The 15,954-nt window shown below is 47.1% G+C and overlaps 1 protein-coding gene across 1 annotated transcript in view; it reads left to right on the top strand.

Annotated features, from left to right (window-relative positions):
* Positions 1 to 15,954, top strand: part of TRAPPC9 (trafficking protein particle complex subunit 9) — a 445,876-nt gene that overhangs the window by 119,949 nt on the left and 309,973 nt on the right. The window lies entirely within an intron of this gene.

Below are 15,954 nucleotides of genomic sequence, written 5' to 3'. Positions count from 1 at the left end.
CCTGCCTGGACTCCTGGCTGCTTTGTTAGCATTTAGTTACCATGTTTGTCTGGAAATAATGAATGTATTTCAGCTAAACTGTTTTTTTGTTTCTTTTTCATTTTTATTAATTTTATTAATTTATTCAGATTACAACTCAATTGCTATCCCATTACTTGTATCCTCCCGTTCCTCCCTCCTTCCTGCTTTCATCCTATTCCGCTTCCCTAGGTTTAAGACTGAAGGGACATCCTCCCCCACTATATGATCATAGACTATCAAGTCTCATCTTGGTAGCCTGCTTATTCTTTCTTTGAGTGCTATCAGGGCTCCCCAGCAAGGGGAGGTGGTCAATAGTAATTAAAACTGCATGATACTAGCACAGCAATAGGCTGGTTGATCGATGGAATCGAATCAAAGACCCAGAAATGAATCCACACACATATAGTCACTTGGCTTTTGACAAAGAAGCCAAATCTATTCAATGGAAAAAGGATAGCATCTTCACCAAATGGTGCTGGTCTACCTGGATGTCAACATGTAGAAAAATGCAATTAGACCCATATTTGTCACCATGCACAAAACTCAAGTCCAAATGGAGTAAAGACCTCAACATAAAACCAGAAACACTAAATCGGTTAGAAGAAAAAGTGGGGAAGAGCCTGGAACACATTGGCACAGGAGACAGCTAAACTATTTCTTAATCCCCCCTCTTGACTCTTTTGTTGTCATTTGCGGGGAGGTCATCCTAAATACGGAAGAATTGTCACAATTTTTGATGAAACTGAAGCTGCTATGATAAAGTGTTCCCTCAGAGCCTGCCTGTTTGTGTAGGAGTCTGGGGCAGTGGGACTTCCTCACAGCAGGAGGACAGACTGACCAGGCATGGTAGTTACAGATTCCCTGCACCAAGTTACGAAGCCTGGTTCTAGGCATTGGAGGCCTGGTGCAGTATATGAGTGAGCTCAGGCTACTGTTGCAAAGATCCTGGATGACATGGCTTGTACACCAGCCCCTTACTCCTCATGGACCTGAGGACCGAGGTCAGGGTTTCGGGTCCCTTTCCTGGACCCCAGATGGTCATCTTAGGGCTGTGACCACACAAAGTAAAGAGACTGTCTATCTCATGCTCCTTCTCGCTTTGTAAAGACATTGCTCCCTTAGAGACGGACCCTGGCATTATGGCATCGTTTACCCATCACCACCTGCTCATAGTGTGTCTTTGGTACAGTTGCTTTGGGTAGTAGGGATTCAACATGGGGCCTTTGGAAGGAGGCACAGTAACATGACCTCCCTCAACCCCCATAACTTGGCTGACTGTCTGAATTCTGTACCTGCATTCCCTATCCTGAGCGTGACTACAACCCTCTTTCTACGGCTGTGGAGATTTGGAACAGTAAGAGTTCACAGTGTCCATTACGGGAATGAATGGCTGGGGGCCCTGCAGAGTGGAATGTAACTTAGATACAGCTTGCTTTGTTTGGGAGTGGTCCCCAAAGCTGCAAGGGTGGTACAGGTACAGTCGCCTAGTTTAGTGTCTGTCTGTCTGTCTGTCTGTCTGTCTGTCTGTCTGTCTGTCTCTCTCTCTCTCAATGAGCTTCTCACCTTTCTGTGCACATATGTTTACATCTATGTGCATACATGTAGAGATCAGAGCAGGGCTTCCGGTGCCCTGCAGGTGCTCTCTGCCTTGGTCTCCTGAGAAAGGGTTTCTCACTGAACCCAAATCTTGTCATTTTAGCCAGCCTGGCTAGTCAGCGAGCCCTTGGACTCCACCTGCCTCTGCCTCCAGTGCTAGAATTAGAGCTTTGATGTGGGCGCTGCAGCCTGGGGCTCACACCTTCATACTTACCCTGCAAGATTCCTGCCCACCGAAGTGTCTCCTCAGCCCTGGGACTCTGTCTGAGGTCAGCCGTTTCCAGCATCCCTGCATGTTAATGCCCTTGTGCTGGCTGAGAGCCAGCAGAAGATGAGCTAAGGGTTTTATCCTTCTGTCACGGGGAATTACCTGCCCTCTACGAGCAGTCCCCAGCTTCCTGACCTTGGCCCATGACTACCTACTCAGCCTGCTTCTGCAGGGCCTCTCCTGCTGTGCTGGATGCTTTGCATGGCCTGTACTGGATCCTGTAGGCCTTAGGCTAAGCATCCCCTTGCAGCAAGGCCGTACCATCTTCTTAGGCAGAGACAGAAGTGTTTTTCAGCTCTCACTCCTTACCCTGGCTGACGCTCACTCATCTTCTGTCTCTTCACTTTGGAATAGGGACAAAGGCCTTGACTCCTTCAGCCCTGCATTGAAGCCATGAAGGGATCGAGAGTGCATGTGTGGATGACGTAGCATGAAGTCTCTCTCCCCTTGTTGTGGGGTTTAGGTTGTACTCATCTTCATTCTTGGGAAGAATGTTCCCCCAAAAGACATCTTTAAAGAGTTGTTGGTGATCTCAGGCCTATGTGCAGAGGATACAGAAATGAGCTGCCAGGTGGTTTTGTTGCATCAGTCGCTATATACAAAATTCACCCTGTCAACTCTGGCTTGGCTCAGGCCACCTTAACAAAACTCTGTAGACGGCACTCCCACAGTTGGGAGGCTGGGAAGTTCATGCCAAGGTTCCAGCAGATTTGGTTCCTGGTGAGGGTTCTCTTCCTGGCCTGCAGACAGTGTTAATCTTCTTGATGTGCCCTCGTGCAGTGCAGTAGAGATGAGAGCTCTGCTGTTCACCTCAGGTTGTGAGTGCACTGCTCCCACCAGGGTCCTGTGTCCCTTAACCTCACAGTAAGCAGTAAGGATGTAAGTAAGTCTGTGAGTTGAGTCTATCACCCCTTCCTGAAGTTTGCCCCCTCCCCCACCCCAGTGTTGAAATGCCATCCCTGAAGCTGATAGTCTGTAAATCCATTAGTAATATTAATATATGTAGGGAATTAAAACGGTGGCTGTTTTCTCTAACGAGCTAATTCCTCAGTGATTGACACAGAGAGACAGACTATGATTTATTATTAAGCTGTAGGCACTATGCTGGGCAAGTTCTGAGATATTCTAATCCTACTATCCTTAAAACCCACACATATGCCAGTCACTTGCCAATCTGATGACTCCCCAGTGGCTTCTGCTCCATCAGCCTGTCCTCAGAGTCAACTTCTCTTGGCCACCTGCTCCTAGTCTATCCCGTCCATTGCGAGCTTCTTCCCCCTCTCTCCTCTTCTTCTTCCTTCTTTCCTCAGGGTACCCATCTTCCTCAAGCCTGGGAACCTAAGCTCCGCCTACTTCTTTTCTGCCCAGCTATAGGCTGTCAGCTACTTTACTTAACCAGTCAGAGAATACTGGGGAGTAAAGCCACACAGTATCACTTAGTGAACAAAGTTCACACTGCACCACTGGGTAGCAACCAGATCTTTGAGGCCAGAAATTAGCACCAGACCAAACCCCCAACAACACTCTCTTTGTATTATTAGTAAGGATAGGAAAACAGTGTTGTACGTGCTAGAAATGGAAAAAGTCACATGGATTTAACATATCAGGATGTGCAAACATCAGATATTAGGTCCAGGTAGTGGGCAGCAGGAGAACCAGCTTTGGGGTGGGGGGAAGGTTGTAGCCCAGTGCAGAATACTTGTCCAGAGGACTCAGAGCTGTGGGTTTGATTTCTAGAACCACCACCCAAACCAAATCTGACACAAGGGCCTTTTTTTCTTTTTGTGTGTTTGTAACCTGCCTCACCACTTCTGCTTGCTGAGTTTTAGGTCTGTAGACAGAGGGTTACCGTAGGTAACTTTTTTCCCCAAGGTGGAAATTAGGCAGAGTGAGTGTTACCCAGTCCAGAGACTCCATGCAGATACCTACTGCTGGAGTATTTGCTCAGATGTGACCCATGGGACATGTCCAGGCAATGCCATCTACCTGAGATTGGTTTGTGAGACTCAAAGTAAGGCTCTAGAATGGCCCTCTGCTGCTGACCACTGGTGTCAGGTTGTCTGTGAGGTGGAAACTTTGGCTCCTTGTGTTTTGCTGGTTCCCAGCACTTACTTGTGTCTCATACCCATTCCTACCTTTGTTTACCACAGGCCGAGGCAGTCTGAGATTTGTCATCTGGGAAAACCGCTTTGATCTGGTAAAAAGAGAATTAAATCAGCACTAGAATTATGGTTTCCTGGGGCTTTGCAAATGTAGGCTAATTTAATACCTGGTCAGTTAGATGTGGCGATGGTTATTAATGAGGGCACATCTCTGCCAATACCAGCCAGTGGCTGCCCAGGCTGTCCACACAGCAATCCTAGAACAAGGCAGAGACCCTTACCCAGCACTGGGACACACAGCACTCTGAGGAGTTCTGAGAGGTTGGTTACTTGGGTGTTGTTCAGCCTTTGTTTAAAGACAGCTGGAAGCTCATGGCGGAGACTGATTTGCTGCCCCTGGGAGCCGGGAGAAGAACCCCTGTGGCTCCTAACTGGACAGTGTCAGAAACGTGGAAACTGGACTCAGTTTCTTTTTCAGGCATGAACTCATATTATCTATGGCTACTGGAATTAGATGCAGCTTTGCGAGCCTACAGCAATAAATATAGATGTTGCACAGTTGGGATACTGGACGTAGTGTGGGCTGCGGACAGATGGGAGGAGGCGTAGGGGCTACTGAGCATGCTCAGATCTGTGTGTAGAGGCCGGCCTTCCCACTTTGTGATCGCTGCTGTTGTTATTTGTTTGTTTGTTTGTTTGTTTTGGAGAGGGATACACTGGGGCTTGAATGTAGGGCTTGAATGTTAGGTAAGAGAGGCCACACGGAAGTATATCCCTGGCCTTTGAAAAAAATTTCTTCAAAAATTTCAAGGCAGGCCTCCTTGAATTTGTGATTCTCCTGTCTCAGCTACTCACGTTACTGGTGTTCTAGGCCTATGCCATTATATCCGTTCCTGTTTAAAATTTCCAACAATTCTGTACGTAAGCTTTACTACAATTCCTGGTTTTTTTGGTAAAAGAAAATGGGAAAAAACTGTTCCTAGTCAGCGGAGGTTGAAGCAATACAAGAGTCAAGGGCTTTGTGTGATTCTTAATTGCATCCCAGTTCTGAGACAGTGGGCAAATTGGATGTGTATACGTATTAGTGATGCCGTCGTGTCGATGGCATTGAAAGTGATAATGAATCCACAGCAGAGTGAGCCGCTTCCTGGGAAGCACATTCAGAACTACAAAAGGGAGAGAGGTAATTATGCTTGCACTTTTCTTTGATATGAAAAGATGGTGTGAATAGGAATATTGAAAGTAAACGCGTCAAGTTACTGAACACTAGTGCTTTTTGGTGAAGGGTCTACATCTCCTCATTTCTATGCTGGTAGCTTTTCTGTAGGTTTGATATTTTTCAAAAACCAAACCAACCAAACAAACTAGGGTGGGAAAGTTGCCACTGCAGAGTACTGCTCTGATCTGTTATGTTTTGGTTTTTAAGTAAATTCTCAGAGCCAGTAGCTTCCTGAGCCTGTGGATTCCGGGGCAGCATTTCTCTTTCTTCAGGGTAGGAGAAGTCACCTTTCAACCAGAAAGTACTTTACAACACCCAGGAGTTTCTCATTTCTGAGAATGTTACGTTTATGATGAGAAATCTTGGAAGACAGCTATAAGCTGTCTCAGATGTTGCGTGTCTTTAGGTAAGCCTAGTAAAGAAGACCAAAGAAATACAGAACCAAATACCCTTAGGCGAAATATGTAGCTAACATCAGGGTCCCTTCAAGACTTCAAAATATGAGCAAGTGCATCAAAACTACCACTGGCAGCTGAGAGGCCTCAGTATCACATGAGAGGGAACAGGAAGTTGGTGGTGATGGTGACAGACCAGCAACCCCTGTGTAGCCTGAGGCTGCTTATTTGGTCTGATTCCCAAATAGTAACCGGAACATGTTATGAACAGGTTCTTGTATCGTCCAGGAGCAAAGTTCTTTTAGAGGAAGAATGAGCACCTGACTGAGTAGGAGCTGCAGGAGTCGATTGGGGTAGTGCAGTTAAAGAGCAAGAAGGCTGTGTGTGTGTAGGCACCGTGCCCCGCAGTATGCAGTGCGAGCTCCCAAGGCCACAACACCACAGAGCATAGGAAAAAAACGTGTGTGTTGCCTTTCAGAGGGAGGGGCAGCTGGCAGCCATCTCTCCTAGTGTTCACTCAGTAACCAGCTTAGTAAAGATGGCCAACGGGAAGGATCAAGGTCAAGCCCTATGCAACCGTTACAGAAGAAACCCATGGCATGGTATGCAGAAGTGTATCTTACAGCATGCTAAGGCGCACCTTGAAAAGGATTTGTAAAGTCCTTTCAAGTAAGTTAAAAGACACCAAGAAACTATTCAAGTTTTAGAGGAACATAATTCCAAGTTAGAAAAACCTCAGGACTGGGATGGAGAGAACGAAGGAGGGAACTAAAAACTCAAGCAAAGCTCTCTGGTCTTGCGTGAGTGACAGGGACTCAGAAGGCAAAGAGGAAGAACACTGGAAACATGTGAGAAGGGGAAATGCTAGAGGACTGAGGCAACTCGCGCAGGTGCCTGCGCATTCCACCTCCTGTATCACCGTGAGGCAGAACAGAGAGCCACAGCCTGCTAGCCAGTCCTCAAGGAAACTCTCTAAAGCAAAAGTAAATCCTTGAGATGTTTATTGGACAACACAGTGTTTGCATGAGAACACTGACCCAGGGAGCCCGAGACACCCTAATACAATTACTTGCCTTCAGGCCCAAATGGCAAGTGATTTATGAAATAATGGAGATCGGATTATCGCTGGACTTTCTGACAAGGGCAGTATCTGCCCCAACCCAACAGAAGAATAAGTTTTCAGACACTTATGTAAGGAAATGGAAGGCAAGATTTTCAGGTCTGCAGCCTCTAGTCTCAGTCATCAAGAGTCCAGATCAGTTGTCAGGTTATAGGAATGCTAACATTATCCTCTCAGTGTTTTCCTCTCGAAGATTCTGAATACTTGTAGGGCTGACAAGACAGCTAGAGTGACAGTGTCACAAGGACTGTGAGCATCATGCACCAAGACCCAGGAGGTGTTAGCGGGGAGAGTGTACATGTACTCTGTCACAGCATTGGCTCCCACAGCATGCACACATGTACTCTGTCACAGCATTGGCTCCCACAGCATGCACACATGTACTCTGTCATGGCCATTGGCTCCCATAGCATGCACACATGTACTCTGTCACAGCATTGGCTTCCGCAGCATGCACACATGTACTCTGTCATGGCCATTGGCTCCCACAGCATGTACACATGTACTCTGTCATGGCCATTGGCTCCCACAGCATGAACACATGTACTCTGTCATGGCCATTGGCTTCCACAGCATGCACACATGTACTCTTTAGTGGCCATTGGCTCCCACAGCATGCACACATGTACTCTGTCACAGCATTGGCTTCCGCAGCATGCACACATGTACTCTGTCATGGCCATTGGCTCCCACAGCGTGCACACATGTACTCTGTCATGGCCATTGGCTCCCACAGCATGAACACATGTACTCTGTCATGGCCATTAGCTCCCACAGTGTGCACACATGTACTCTTTAGTGGCCATTGGCTCCCACAGCGTGCACACATGTACTCGGTCATGGCCATTGGCTCTCACAGCATGAACACATGTACTCTGTCATGGCCATTGGCTCCTACAGCATGCACACATGTACTCTTTAGTGGCCATTGGCTCCCACAGCATGAACACATGTACTCTGTCATGGCCATTGGCTCCTACAGCATGAACACATGTACTCTGTCATGGCCATTGGCTCCCACAGCATGCACACATGTACTCTTTAATGTCCATTGGCTCCCACAGCATGCACACAGGTACTCTGTCATGGCCATTGGCTGCCACAGCATGCACACATGTACTCTGTCATGGCCATTGGCTCCCACAGCATGAACACATATACTCTGTCATGGCCATTGGCTCCCACAGCGTGCACACACTACGCTGATCTAAAAAGCAGTAGGAGATGATATTATGTGTTCAAGTAATTTTTAAGCTGATGTCAGTAATGATATCATTAGGGTTAACACTTGGATTAATAATCCCTAAGTGCATACTATTGTGAAATAAAGTAAACGAACTTTTTTCGTGTGTTCATGCACATGAGGGTGCATGTACATGTGTGTAATATGCTCATGTAAAGGCTAGATAATAATCTTGGGTTCCATTTCTCAGGTGCCACCCGTCTTTGCTATGTCTTTTATTTTTATTTTTTGAGACAAGATCTCATTATGTATCTTTGGTTGGCCTGAAACTGAGTAAACCAGGTTGGCCTTGAACTCATAGAGATCCACCTGCCTCCTCCTCAGTTCTAGAACAAAGATGTATACCACCATGCCTGGCTCATCCACCGTTTTTTGAGGTAGGGTCTTTCACTGACCTAGACTACCAAGTAGACTGTGGTGACTGGCTAGTGAGATTACAAATGCTTGTTATCTTAGCTAGGTTTCTCTTCCTGTGATAAAACACTGGCCCAAACCAGCTTAGGCTAGAGGGATGGCTTAACAGTTAAGAGTGCTGGCTGCTCTTTTAGTGGACGCAGGTTCAATTCCCAGCACCCACATGGTAGGCTCAGTACCATCAATAACTCCAGGCCTAGGGGATCCGATGCCTTCTTCTGGCATCTATAGGCATGGGTTACATAGACATATAAGCAGGCAGAACACCCATACACATTAAAACAAAACCAACCAACCAACCAACCAACCAAAACAATCCCCACAAAAAAAAAAAAAAAAAAAAAAAAAAAAAAAAAAAAGAAAAGAAAAGAAAAAGAAAAGAAAAAAAAAAAGCCCCAGAAAATCTTGGGAGAGGAAAGGGTTTATTTCACCTCACAGAATATAAACTATTATCAATGAAAGTCAGGGTAGGAACCGCAGACAGGAACTCAGAGGCAGGAACTGAAGCAGAGACCATGGAGGGATGCTTCTTAATGGCTCCCGTGTGCTTTCTCATAGGCTCCAGAACCACTTCCTGGGGATGGGACGGCCACAGTGGCTTGAGCCCTTCTACATTATCCATCAATCAAGAAAATCCCCCATGGGCTTGTCTCAGGCCAGCCTGATGGGGGCACATTTTAAATTGTGGTTTCATCTTCCCAGATGACCTCAGCTTATATTAACGGGGCAAAAATCTAACCAAGACACTTGATTTCACATTTGGCTTTTTATATGAGTCTTGGGTCTTGAGGTCAGACGAAGCCATTTCTCTAGCCCATGCTTCTCTGTGACATGTGTCGGGAGCACGTATGTGTGTCCATGTAGAGTCCTAGGGTTGATATGGGGTGTCTTCCGAACTCTGATTCTCATCCTTGTGCCGAAAGCTCTTCATCCACTCACCCATCTCTCCGTCCCTTCACAACTCTTTTGTATCTCTGTCAATGGAATCTGGTCTTGAACTAGGATTCTCACATGGAGAACAGGAGGTAGCAGGTGTAAAGATTTGAAGTCAACAGTCTTTTAGTCTAGAGTTTGAGTTAAAAGTATCAGTAAGAAGTCATGAGCTATTCAAAACAAAACAAAACAGTTAATCTCTTGCCTCTGATTTACCTGCCAGCCCTGTGCTCAGCAGGAGCCTAGCATCTGGCCAGCTCAGCAGTAGCGGAGTTGGACTATGCTTGTGTCCAAGGCGTGGTGCTGAGCACCCTGCCTGGAACATCTGGAAGCCTATACTAAGGGAGTAGTCAGAGGAGACCAGCCCTGATGCGGCATCAGGGACTGTCCTAAAGAGGCCGTGTGGAACCCAGAGGGTGGCAGTGCGGTGCCTGTGCTTTAGTGAGCAGGATCTAATGCTACAGGAGGCAGCGGGTCACCTTTGCAGAGTGATAGGGAACCGAGTTATTTTGGAGGTGCTAATTAGTGATCCTTACCCTCCTCTTCCCTTTACTCTGTCTCCGGAGATTCTGACAGCTGGTGAGGTGGTTTTCTCCTAGTAGAAGTGGCCTAGATACCCATTGAAAAACAGGAAGGAAAATTCATCCTTGCAGTCCCTAGGAGATGACTGGGTAGAGGCAGTGACAAAGTGAGACACAGCCACCCAGTGCTCTCTTCCTGCTAGCAGAACACAGTGCTCCTGGGAGGTAGCATTGTCCCCGGGTCACACACCTGAGGCTGATACATTCTCCAGATCTGACTCTTGACTGGATTGAGGACTGGGAGGCCACGCAAGCCTGGCTGCTAGCTGGCACCGTCTTAACAGTTTTTACTCAATAAAAGCAGAGAGAGACGATTCTGCTCTTGGCGCCGAGTGTTTGCGCCCTCAGAGTCTACACGTTTATCCCATGACATTTTCCCCATTAGTGTGACAGTTCATAATACCATGTCTTTAAAAGAAGAAACAAGGGAGACATCTCTCTCGTACTGCTTTTGCCTCATAGTCTTTCTTATCTGATCAGATTGCAAAGTTATTTCTACCCTGAAGTTCTCCGCAGTGTATCTTGAAGATGAAGTCAGGCTGTTCCGTGGCCCTCTCTGTCTGAAGGGCACATTGGTGTGCAAGGCGCTCTCAGACGGATCAATACGTTAGCGTTTTGATGATATTGGGACTGATGCTGTGTTGGAAACAGCCTTCTGGGGTCACTGGGCCTGACAGCGCAGTGGACATGTCCTCTGCTTTTGGTTTCCCACCCAATTAATTATTTAATTCTATTTCCCTTTTCTGTGTGCTTTCTTGGCTCTTGGCTTTATAAGAGAAATGTCAGCCTTCCCTGCCGACAGTGTCCCTTAGACCCGATAATTAAACGTGGCATTTCAGACTCTGTATGGAAAGGAGTGAGTCTTCAGCCCCACGGAACGTGGAGCGGGCTAGAGATGGCATCTCCTCTAATCAGTTTGTTTTGCAGAGCAGGAAGCCGAGTCCCAGAGAGGTGGACAATCTGTCCGAGGCGTCACGAGGCAGTGCTAGTGTCACGAGGCAGTGTGGCGGCCCTGTGCACAGGGGTGTTTGTCTTACCGTGCCTCCCTTCCCCAGAGAACAAACAAGACTGTTTCTAGACGGGTACAGAGGTGAACTGCTGAGGCGTTACTGTCTGTGGGCAGACAGACAGCTTGTTTTTCCTTGTAAATAGAGCGGTGACCCTGTCCACGAGGGGTCATCTTCCCAGGCGTGGTGTAGGAGGGTGAAAGGATGGTGAGCTTTATGCTCGGGAGCTGCTGGGGGTCTAACACCTTTTGAGAAGGGGTGGGTGACATGACTTTGGCACAGCATTCCTGGACTCTGACCTGTGATGTTGTTGGGGCTGCATGTTGAGCCACAACAGTGCTCCCCACCGGGGACCACGAGCTCACTGCTTGAGAACTGTGAATGCTAGATTGGGTCTCCTCAGCGTGTCCTTGTCTTTGAGCCTCCTTCCTCTCTGCAGCTGACCTCTTCCGAAGGCTAATGGAGCTTACTTGTAGACATGTTCTCTTCCTTTCCACCTGAGATGCATTTTCGTCTTCATCCTGTTGCTCCTGGCGGACGTGTCTGTTATTTCTCTTTGGTAGCCTCGCTCTTCCTCTTGGCCTAGGGTGTGGCATGGTAGGTCTTTTCCTCAAACCATTACAGACTCCCAGTAGCTCTTCCACCTGCAATTTGCCTTGTTTGCTCAAATTCATCTTCTGCTAATTGGGTAGGTTTTTCACCAAAGCGAGGTCCCATGCAGTTTGGGCTCTGGCCCTCCCCCTTCCTGTTCCCCTCTCGCTGGGTCCCTGTTGCAGCTGTCCTGAGGCACTGCTGTGTGTCTGATGTGTCTCCACTGTCTTCAGTAGTGGACCAGCATCCATGCACTTTCCTCTGCCCCATGAGCCCGGCTCTAGTCACTGTCTCGCAAATTCTTGTGAGTTCTGTCCTTGGTGAGTTGTAGTGGCTGAGGTGGTATTTCCTGTGAGTCCCTGTGGCATCTCTGGGTGCTGTTCTACCTTCTCAAAACTGCCTCCCTTTAGGGTGGCTCTCCTCAGAATTCGGCCCAGGCCTTGTCCAGACACTCTCACTGCCGGAGCGTTGACGGCATCATGAACTCAGATAGTGTTACTTGCCTAATAATGGTCCTCAAGCAGGGCCTCAGTGGAGATGGGTTCAGCAGACACCAGTGTGGAGGTATGGCAGTGTTTGGATAGGCCACAGAAGCCTGAGGCCCAGGGGCCTTTCCTGGAAAGCCACTGGAGAAGCTGGATGTCTTTCTGAAGGATCTGGGTGTGCTGGCGACTGCTTAAGCAGGTAGTGCCACCTGAGGTCCATTTGTGGAAGATTTTGGGGACTAGGCCAACCAGGCTCCCTCCTAAAGTGGCTAGGCTGGCTCAAATCTGTTTCTCCTGCAGCAGCAGCACCCATCGTACCCACATCACCTCTTGGACTTGTGGAGGTAGAAAGGGCAGGGCAGTGCGGGGTCATTGCACCAAGTCTCAAAGGACTTAGAGGCGGAAGGTCTGGATGCAGATCCCAGATCTGTCCAGAACAAATTTTCTAGAAGGAAAACTAGTCAAGGCTAGGCTCTACTAACACTGCCCTCCTGACCTCAGGCAAATAGTGAGTGTTCTTGCACAGCCATGGCAATAGTCCTGACATGCTAATATGATCCTTGTGTTTCCACTCAGAGTTCTTATCTTTTCTTTCTGTGTTTTTTTTTTTTAAATGTGTTTGGGTGTTTTGCCTGTATGTCTGTGTGCTGGGTGCTCATTGAGAAAGCCAGAAGAAGGTGTCAGATTCCCTGGGACTGGAGTTGCAGATGATTGTGAGCCACCATGCAGGTCCTGGAAATCAAACCTGGCCCCTTCTAGAAGAGCAGTCATCACTCTTAACCTCTGAGCCATCTCTCCAGATCCCTGATTTTTTCTCTTTTATATGTTATTTACATGTATTCCTCTACTAGTCGAGAAACATAAATAGGTGAACTCCATTTCTCACAAGGGATAGCTGAATTAGCATATATTGTTTTGGGATTTAAAAATTTGGGAAAGAAAACTAGAGATTGTCAGTTTGAGGTTAAAGTGGAAATGCCTTGTTTATAAGGTAATGGGTGGGTATGTTGCAGCCTGCCCACCCCCCTTTCTGGCTCCAGGATGGCACACGCTCATGGTCCTCTAGAATGCAGTGACTCAAAGGGCAGACTAAAGGCTGTGATAGTCTGCATAGTGGGCTTGGTCCATGCATCCGAACATACAGGAAAGGGATTGTGTCTTCGTTAAGTAGCTAGCAAGGCTGGAGGCTCGAAGCTCCAAGGCAGAGCATTGATTTTAAAAACTAAGAAAAGCAAAAGCTCCCCCGACTATTGCACAAAATACCCCCTTCCCCAGCTCCAAATTAGGTTCCACACTGATAGGCCAGGGCTCTTAAGAGCTAACTAACTGTATGTCTCTCTGCCTTTCTCTTTCTCTCATCTTTTCCCTTCCTCCCTTCCCCGTCTCTGCTTGCCCTCATGAGTTCCTGTGTGCCTGTGTCAGGCTTAGGTTGCTGTCACAGAATATCAGACTAGGTGTCCTCAACTGAGGATTCTCATTCTCATATATATTCATTGCCCCCCCCTCTCTCACACACACACCTTTCAGAAAATGTTTATATTCCTGAAATATACTTTCTCCTTTGCCCAGAGGTTTTGCACACACATAAAGAACCTCTTTCTCATCCTCCAGTCTTCACCTGCTCAGACCCTCTTCATCCTCTGCATCCTAGCCTAGCATTACTCCTGGGGAAAATCCTTCTTCTGTCCTCTAAATTAGGTCAGCCCCTCTCCATACACCCAACACCATACATTTTTTATGGCTAGTGTTTAACACAGTAACACTTTTTAACTTATGTAAAATTGCTTTGTCTCTCCCATTAGACTTGTGCTGTATAATATAGTAGCCACTAGAGAAATTTGCTTAAAGTAATTAAAATTAAGTGAAATCAATAATCAGTTCTTTAGATTCATATATGCACACTATACTGTTCATGTGCCCATAGCTGTAAGTAGCCAGCAGCTGCCTTTTTGCACCACAAGGAACAGGCCAACAGGGCAGAGCTCCACAGGATGGCACAGCCCTGGATCCCAGGCTGCCAGGAAGAAACCACAAAGAAGAACAGGATATGTAAAGCAGACAACACATGTCTGTGAGGGAGAGGGGGAAGAGAGGGTGTAGCTGTGAGGGAGGGAGAGGGGGAAGAGGGGCTGTAGCTGTGAGGGAGGGAGAGGAAGTGGGGGCTGTAGCTGTGAGGGAGGGAGAGGAAGTGGGGGCTGTAGCTGTGAGGGAAAGGGGAAAGGGGATACTAGCTCAAAGGAGCCATAACCCTGAGTATAAAAAGTAGACTAACAGTTTCCAGAGGGAATAGAGGGCAGTATTTCTATGACCTATGTCTAGGCCAAGATGCCTAGACAAAAGGTAGCACTAACCAAAAAACCAAAAAAAAAAAAAAAAAAAAAAAAAAAAAAAAAAAAAAAAAGAACATCTAGGTGTGCATAGTGGTGCAGGCCTTTAATCTCAGCACTTAGGAGGCAGAGGCTAGTTGATCTGTGAGTTCAAGGCCAGTCTGGTCTACATAGAACATTCCAGGAAAGCTAGGGCTACACAGAGAAACCCTGTTTCAAAAACAAACAAACAAACAAACAAACAACCCAAAAAACAAAACCCCCAAAATTCTGCTTGTGAAAAGACAACACTGAAGGAGCAAAACACCTAAACACATACTGTAAGGAGGTGGCATTTTGACAGTTGTCTGTGCCTAGCGTACCCAGGCGCTTGGGTTTGATTCCCCAAACCAAAAGTTCTAAAAGGAGAAGGAGCAGGAAGAAGAGAAGAGAAAAGAAAAGAGAGCCACTTTGAACCCCTGCTTGTCTAAGGCCTACCAGAGCAAGCCATAGTCTTCTTTCACAAGCAGAGCATCCATGGCAGTGTCACTGAAAACGAGCCACATCTCTATGAGAAATAGAATGGCTGAACTACCATGTTGACAGCAGCATACCATACAGCAAGAAGACACATGAGCAGTGTGGCATGGACCTCAAACACCATCTTGAGGGGAAGGAGGAGCCCGTACGTTGATTTGAGGCTTCTGCTTCCAGGAGTGTAAAAGAACATCTTCACATGACTTTAAGTCGAAGGAAGAGGGTCAAGAAGACACCAGCGAATAGCTATTGTGCTTAGTACCCTGTAACTAGTGAGGCCGAAGCATTATGGCGCTAGCCAGCCTTGTGTATCTTGGTAGAGAGTTGCCAACAGCAACAGGACTGAAGGTGGCAGAGAGTTAGGAACTATGCTGCTCTGATCTCGGTGGAGACTACCACACTGTGAACACAAACAGAGAAATCCATTGAGCTGTAACTTACCATTAGTGCTCACTACCGTATGCAACTTAGGCTTCTATTTTTAGACTTCAAGCACCATTTGTGACAAAAATAAGGCATCTAGGAACGAATCTGTGAAATACCATAAGACCTTCCCAGAAGGAATTACAAAATGTTGCTGGGAAGCCTTTAAACATGACAAGCACATTGAAGAGATATACCATATTCATAGATAGGAAGACTAAATGGCATAAGAAATTCTTTTTCTCCCAAAATTTTTCTATCAATTTGAAACAGTTTGGATGAAAATTCTAACAGATGACTTTAAAGAGCTTGAAAAGTGATTCTGAAATTGCTATGAAAGAACAAGAGGAGGGGACCCTCCAAACGGCTTCAAAGTAATCGTGTCGCAGAGGACTGGCCCTGCCACATCTCCAAGCCCTCTTTCACGGACACTGAACAGCCACTGGGTCTGCCCAAAGCTTTTGGAACAACGCAGTCAGCGGATGAGTGGGAACTTTGCATGTAGACAGAAGGAAGGCTGTCTGCACCAGAGGGGGGGCTGTCTACACCGACGGTTCCCAAACTGTGCTGAGCATTCCAGTCACTCCTGGTGCCCTCAGTAACCCTGATTCCGGCTAACTGACAGTGGGGGCAGGGCTGGCATTTCAAAGATCCTAGGCAACTCCAGTACAGAGGAAGGCAGAGAAGCCGCGGCGTGCACCATCGGCGGTCAA

The sequence above is a fragment of the Acomys minous genome (genome assembly GCF_964271855.1).
Source record: "Acomys minous genome assembly, chromosome: 12".
Lineage (NCBI taxonomy): Eukaryota > Metazoa > Chordata > Mammalia > Rodentia > Muridae > Acomys > Acomys minous.
This window is presented reverse-complemented; position numbering and strand designations above follow the sequence as displayed.